This window comes from Pezoporus occidentalis, unplaced genomic scaffold (genome assembly GCF_034315485.1).
Source record: "Pezoporus occidentalis ecotype Australia unplaced genomic scaffold, CSIRO_AGI_Poc_V1 ctg46, whole genome shotgun sequence".
Classification (NCBI taxonomy): Eukaryota; Metazoa; Chordata; class Aves; order Psittaciformes; family Psittacidae; genus Pezoporus; species Pezoporus occidentalis.
The window spans coordinates 8,835,811-8,843,255 of NW_026915791.1; the positions used below are offsets into that span (position 1 = coordinate 8,835,811).

The window sequence follows — 7,445 nt, forward strand, 5'->3', positions numbered from 1 at the left end:
GTACACCCAAGAGGCAGACCTAGAACTACTTTCATGCCTTCTGCAAAGCCTACAAACTCTGCTCTCTAAGGGGGTATATATAAGGAGGTTAATTAATTGCAGTAGGGCCTTCAGCCCTTGATGAGGAACCCACAGGTGGGTTGGGATGAGGCGTGTGTGTGCTATGGAGGTAATAACCTTGTTTCTGAAGTCTAGCTCACCATTCCTGCCCCATAGGAGCAGGGGGCAGCTGGCTCTAAGGGTGCTGTGGGGTTGTTTGATACCTGCTGGAGCTGGGGTTAAACAGAGAGAGGCAATGCAGGTAGGGATTAGCCCAGCAGGTTCATAGTAATCACTGTCTTTCATTAAGGGGGGGCTTCCGTGTTCTTTCCAGCCATTCCCACCCACGCCACAGTCAGCATCCTTTACTGCTAGGCTTAGATCACAAGCTCCCTGGGATCAATGCCATGTGAATGTGTATATAAACAAAAGGAGAGCACATACATGCTTGATATAAACAGATACACTGGAGCAAGGAGTTCTACCACAGTTAACATATGCACAGGTCAGCTGGAGTCCTTGTTGTGATTGCAAGTGGGTTCCCAAGTACAGCTCTTCCCATCAAGGAATGTGCATTTTAAACGTCTGTAACACGCTGTGCACAAACCCTTCCATGTGCAAACAGGCCAGGCACACGCTCCTCAATGCCCCTGTATTCTGTGGTTACATTTACCTCCTGGTCAACCACCTTCTAAAAGCCTGCCTGCTTCTCACCACCCTGTTCCAGGAGCAGCCTGGACTTGTTAGTTAATGGCACCTCAGTTAATGGCTTGTCAGGACAGGCCATTAACATCAGTTAATGGCTTGTTGTGACAGAACAAGAAGACTGATGCTGTAGAAGCAGGTTTGGGGGGGTTGGGACTAAACAGTCCTGATTCTTTCACTGTGCCTGCCACCAAAGAGCTACCTGGCACAGAAAGCTGACAGCCCTGGTGAGTTAGAGGGCCACAGAGGAGCACAGGAGGAACCGGCAGTAATTCTTGTGCTTGTTTAGAGGTGGACTAAAAATAGAGGTTCTTGAACCCGTTTCACTGTAAAAAGGCTGCATAATTCAGGCAAGTTTTACCAGTAAATTGCAGCTATAAAGGCAAAACTCCACACCCTTAAAAGGTCTCTTGTATCCCATCCAAAACAGCGTTCTGTCCAAATGCCCTGGACGAGAGGGTGGAGATGGAGAGGGTGGGAAAGCAGATGCTAAAGGCAGCTTTGGCCTGGTAGGGAAAGGGCAATGGTTACCCCCCCACCTCTGATGTGTGCCTGCTACTGGGACAGCATGTTCGAGTGCTCGGGGCAAGAGGCAGTGCTTTGCTTACTCATTTCTGCACTGCCACCCCCAGTACATGCGCACACCATGTACTGCCTCTGCCTTGGGAATTTGCTTCTACCAAGGGAACTGCGGGAAGTGATGAGGAGGAATCTTTGCTTTGCCAGACAGCAATGCAAGGCTTTGGAGGGAAGTTCTGCCCCTGGTTTTAGGCACGTGTCCAAAGACAAAGCCAAACCAAACCCAAATTCAACCCCCAGGTAACACAGACATCACTAATCTGGTTGCTCAGGTAAGAGCTCCTCCCCTTTGGGTCTGCATCCCTGCGGGTGTAAGGAGCTGGCATTCTCCATCAGTCTCCTGTCTTCAAGCCTCATTTCTGCTTTTCTTCCCTCTTTATTCCATAAGTCCCTGCTTGCTTCCTCCTTCCTTTTCACAGTCTGCTCTCAGCATTTCCTCAACACAACAACACAGGCAGTGACCTGCTGCAGAAGATGATGCAGTAAAAGATGATGCTCATCTGTAACCCCTTCTCATTTGCCCTGTGAGGAGTTTCCCAACAAATACTTGGTTTTAATTCATTCAATTTTAATCAGTTACGACCTTCCTCTGTGCAGAAATGCAAAACTTTAATTCCCAATGTTAAATACACTACATAAATTCAATGTCTTACATGCCCCCATCAATCACTAGGTGAGGAGCAGCGCCTACCCCTGAAAGTACAGGTGAGAGAATACAGCAGGGCCAAGATGAAAGACATAGGTTTATTCACTAGGCAAAAGTCATGAGGATGCTCAAGCTTTCCTACATAACACACGTGTTAAAACTGACCTCGATGGCAAGCCTGCATCAAAGTAAATCCATCTCTGTAGTGAGGACGAATAGCTGTGACAAGGCAGTTGGCACTTAAGGCTGTGAAAGCAGGAGTAGATGGGTGGAAGGGCATCTCTGTGACTCAAACCTACTGCTAGGACCATTAAGTGGCCTTTCCAGCTTCTCCTGCAACCATTCGGAGGTCTCTCTGCATCCTTGGCACCATCCATACCTGAGATGGAGACACGTTAATCTCCATTCACACCATGGATATTTATTGAACTCGTAAATCAGGAGCAGGGCTCCAGCTGCACAACAGGCAGGGCACCAAGGTGGGAAGCAGCCAGGAGAGCAGGGCACTGAGCCAGGAAGTGCTGCTCCTTCCATGGGACTGCAGGTACCAGCCCCATTGCTCTCAGCAGCCTGGGCCCTGCCATGCCTTGGGAATGCTGCCATGGTGCAGTGTCTGGAGGTGTGAGAGGGAAGAGGCTGCTGGGTCCCACCCAGGACCACAGCATCATCACAGGAGCATCTATAGGAGACAGATCCAGTTTTTCCATTAAAGATCCACCTAGAAACAATGGGGGAAGTCCAGGCAGAGAAAACAAGGATGGTGACATTCAGCAGACCAAAACTCTTCCACCTTCATGATAAATGAGTCTGGAGGCAGCGAGCAGAAGCATCCCAGCTCACTGCTGCAGAGTGAGTCATCCCATACTCTTCCCACAGCGAAGCGTAAAGACTTCCCCACTCGGCAGCCAAACACATCTATGGAAACAGATGAAGGAGAGTACCAGGACCTGCTGTTTGTTTGTGAACAAGTTGAAGGAGCTGCATTCCATTGGAAAAGTCTGCCTGCCTGCCCTGGTGGCATTGAAACGATGTCACACAGCTGATAAGTCACATTTATTTTCAGGGAACAAATGCACAGTGCATTGATGGAGGCCAACAAAAGCCACAAGGATGGTCCAGCCACCCTTCAAACTTGTGATGATTAGGAATGTATGCTACCTGCTCACTTCCTTTCCTCTCACAAAGCCAGGGGAATCAAATAGGGAGAACAGGGTTTGTTAATACTCCTTAAAGGCTTGTTTCCATCTGCACATTAACATACCATAGAATCATAGAACCATAGATATCCAGTCAGTTCTGTTACTACCAGGCTTTACCCTTTTAAATAATAAAGAAGCCAGAACTCAGCAGCATTGTGTCATTTCCTGCATTATCCTGACATGTTTATTATGGCTGGCAAAACACATGAATTTTGTGCATTGGAAAGTATATAACTGGGTCTCAGGTGGCAAGAGACAGAGAAAAATGAACAGGTCCTATTGTGTTCTTGGTGAAGTGCAACAGTTTCCCCCAAGTGTAGCAAAGAATCTATCAATCATTACCATGCTGATACTTGGCCAGGATCATGGATCCAAAACTCTCATGTGTCACACGCTCAACAGGGCTTCTGCATCGCACTTGCTCATGAGCCCCTTCTGATCTGCATTTCAGATGCCTGCATTTGAATACAAGGAGTATCAATAGATCAAGACTGGAGCAAGTGGTCTTCAAAGTCACTCTGACAAATACTGGAGGACAACAAGACATCATGAATCATAGGACAGATTGGGCTGGAAGGGACCTTCAAAGCTCATCCAGTCCAACCCCCTTGCAGAGCAGGGACATCTTCAACTAGATCAGGTTGCCCAGAACCACATCCAGCCTGGCCTTGAATGTCTCTAGGGATGGCACATCTACCACCTCTCTGGGCAGCCTGTGCCCCCATGGAACTGGATGATCTTAAGGTCCTTTCCAACCCAAACCATTCTATGATTCTATGATTTCATCGCCCTCATTGTAAAACATTTCTTCCCCACCAATGGAGCAATATTTCCTATATTTCCCCTATGCCAATCTCTATTGGTTCTCAAGATCTCTGGTGCTACTCTCCATCCTTCTGTCAGCTCCTTCTCCCTAGCCCAGGGAAATCAGTAAATTGGCCACCACACACATTACTCCTAAGCTATTTCAAAATTGATTTAGAACTGGTGAAAGATGACAGCCCCAGAGCCCAATACAGATCACTGAAGTGGAGCAGTAGGGCAAGCTGCCCAGACACTGCCCGTTATCAAAATGCCTTCAGGGAAAGGGGGAATTTAATCTTCATGGCTTGCTCCATGCTTGCATCCCTGAGAATGCCAACTAGTGAGTGTTCAGTGTGGCATTTTCTGGACCCATTGAACCATTTATGAACTCATTGGAGACCACCAATGGCCATGAGGTGACTGTCAGCAAGGACTTTGGGACACAATTAGCAGGGGTCACGTTCTAAGCAGTGACTCAGAAGTGAGTGGCTCTGTAACCTCTTTGCCAGCCTTGTTTCTTGCCTCCTAATGATTGCTAAATTGAATCTGAAAACATCCCCACTGATGACAGGAACAAGAGCTCTGATTCCTGGGAACAAGTGTTGATGACAGGGGAATCGCTGGCTTCAGCAGAGCACTGGCTCCTGGGCTCTGCTCCATCAGATTCGTGTTTCCTTATTATGTCCCTATATTCCCTGGGCAGGGGACCATGCAGTAGGAGCACACCCAGTTATTTCCCATAGACTGTCCCCCCTGGGCTGTCAAAGATGTGAAGGAGCTGGCGCCCAGCCCTCACTTGCTCTGATAAATGCTGTTTGCAACTAAAAATGGATTCAAATAGCCTCTGAAAGCTTGTCTGGAGGGGAACAAGCTGTCGTCTGCAGAGATGCCATTAGCAGGAAGACGTGGAGAGGGCTATTCTAGGGCTGCTTATTTTTGGGTTTCACCCCACTTTGTCATCTGCCCTGGCCGAAGCAGAATAAGCAGGTTATAATTAGCACTTGGGATGGGGGCAGCAAACAGGCCCTTGCCAAAATTCAAACTCAGCATTCATCTGGTTCTTCATCCATTCCCCTCCCTGTGATGCAGACACAGCCTTTGGCCACCGTGTCCATCAGAGAGCACAGGTTCTCCATGGACCATAAAGAGGTGATACATCAGGAGCTAGGCACTGGCCACCTTTTTGCCTGCATGATCCTGCTCTCAGCCTTTTGGAAATCAAAATCTTCCCATCACTGCTACCTGGAAGTGAGGGAGGTGCCAGAGTTTTATGGGTTAGCAGAGGGAATGTGCCAATTTCCCACTACCATTTTTAATCACTAAATAGGAATGTAGTGATAGGACATGGAGTGATGGGTTCAAACTTAAACAGGTATGATTTAGGTTGGATATTAGGCAGAAGCTCTTCCCTGTGAGGGTGCTGAGGCGCTGGCACAGGGTGCCCAGAGGAGCTGTGGCTGCCCCATCCCTGGCAGTGTTCAAGGCCAGGTTGGACACAGGGGCTTGGAGCAACCTGCTCCAAGGTGTCCCTGCCCGTGGCAGGGGTTGGAACTGGATGAGCTTTAAGGTCCCTTCCAACCCAAACCATTCCGTGGTTCTAGGTGATTAAATGGTCAAACTGGCAGGAAGAGGTGAGCTGAGGCTGCTAGGAGCTAGGTGCAGAGTGGAAAAACAATTGAGCCCGTGGTTTTAGAGGGCAAGCTGGGTGGCTGTGGTAGGGCAGGGTTTCTGGAAGCTTATCCGGCTGCTATAAGACAGCAGCTGACAGCAGCAATGGGAGTTGTGCCATGCTTTGAAATGGGAGCAGAGCAAGCCCCTGGGCTGTGTCCAGGAGCTTTAGCTGTCATCAGGGTTAGCTGTCACAGCTCAGCTCTCTGATTGTTACTTCTTACATGGGGCAATGCCACCAGATCCCAGATAGACCTAAAAAGAGGAAGATGGGGATCCCACTTTCATCTGCTGAGATGGTTGGTCTGTGTCCCCACCTTCTCACCACCATAGTCTCTCTGGCCTGTAGGTCTTCTTTCAACTATCATATCATCATAGAATCATAGAATAGTTAGGATTGGAAAGGACCTGAAGATCATCCAGTTCCAACCCCCTGCCATGGACAGGGACACCTCACACTAAACCATGGCACCCAAGGCTCTGTCCAACCTGGCCTTGAACATCATCAGGCATGGAGCATTCACAGCTTCCCTGGGCAACCCATTCCAGTGCCTCACCACCCTCACAGTAAAGAACTTCTTCCTTATATCTAACCTGAACTTCCCCTGTTTAAGTTTTAACCCGTTACCCCTTGTCCTATCACTACAGTCCCTAATGAAGAGTCCCTCCCCAGCATCCCTATAGGCCCCCTGCAGATACTGGAAGGCTGCTATGAGGTCTCCACGCAGCCTTCTCTTCTCCAGGCTGAACAGCCCCAACTTTCTCAGCCTGTCTTCATACAGGAGGTGCTCCAGCCCCTGATCATCCTCGTGGCCTCCTCTGGACTTGTTCCAACAGTTCCATGTCCTTTTGATGTTGAGGACACCAGAACTGCACACAATGCTCCAAGTGAGGTCTCACAAGAGCAGAGTATCCCAACAAACTGCTCGCTAACTCTCCTCAGCCTCCTTGGGGTTAGGTTAGTTTACCTTCCTCCTCCTCCTATTTGCTGAAATGATCTTGTGCATCCCCTTTTGATATAGATTTGCAGCTTGTGGATGTCTGCGATGGAGTTCATGGTCCTCTGCTGCACTGACTGATCTACCAGGATCCTTCCAAACAGGCTCTTGAACTGAAAAGAAATTCAGAGCATTAAAAGGATGTATTGACATGCATGGACTCAAAGTTCAGGGAATCATGGCCCAGAGGAAAAACAGGTGTAACAGCCATTCTTCCTGCTTAGAAATCCACATTAACCCCTGTATAAAGATTAGGAAATACAAAATGCTGTTAGTTTTCCATTGCCTTTCAACTGACTGGTGTAAACTCACAAAAAGCCATGGTTCATAAAATGGGTAAATACAAAGGTTTGTTTCGAAGCCACTGCAACAAGTAAGGATCATAACCTGAGATGTGTTTTCCAAAGGAGCCACGATCAGGAGGTATTTCCTGCCTCAGGTGTTCCAAACTCATGGAGCCTGCTTCAGTGTGCACCTAGAGATTTCTCCCTCAGCACTATTATTGCTGTGATGCTCTTGTACCACACTAGCACCCACGTTTTTCCTAGTCATGACCAAGCTGTAGCATTTTTAACATTAGCCCCATTTTGCCTCATCCTCATTGACATTTTTGTCAGCTCCTAAGGTTGGTGTGTGACTATGGACCTGGGCAGCAATCAGAGCAGTTCACAAACCTGCTGTCTTAAGGAATGCTGCTGTTGGATGCATTAGGGTTGTGTGATTTCCACTTGCATTTTCAGCTCCTGGGGGAGAGCATTACTGCTGCTTCTCCTTACTGTTTAGCTGAAAAACAGCTAAACTGATACT

At 48.2% G+C, this 7,445-nt stretch overlaps 1 long non-coding RNA gene across 1 annotated transcript; it reads right to left on the reverse strand.

The window, feature by feature from the left end:
* Positions 1 to 2,048: 2,048 nt before the first annotated feature.
* On the reverse strand, positions 2,049 to 6,960 carry LOC134172629 (uncharacterized). The gene is made up of 2 exons (XR_009967971.1): positions 6,609 to 6,960; positions 2,049 to 3,623 (listed from the first exon to the last, which is right to left on the reverse strand). It is a non-coding gene; the product is annotated as an uncharacterized LOC134172629 (long non-coding RNA).
* Positions 6,961 to 7,445: the final 485 nt, after the last annotated feature.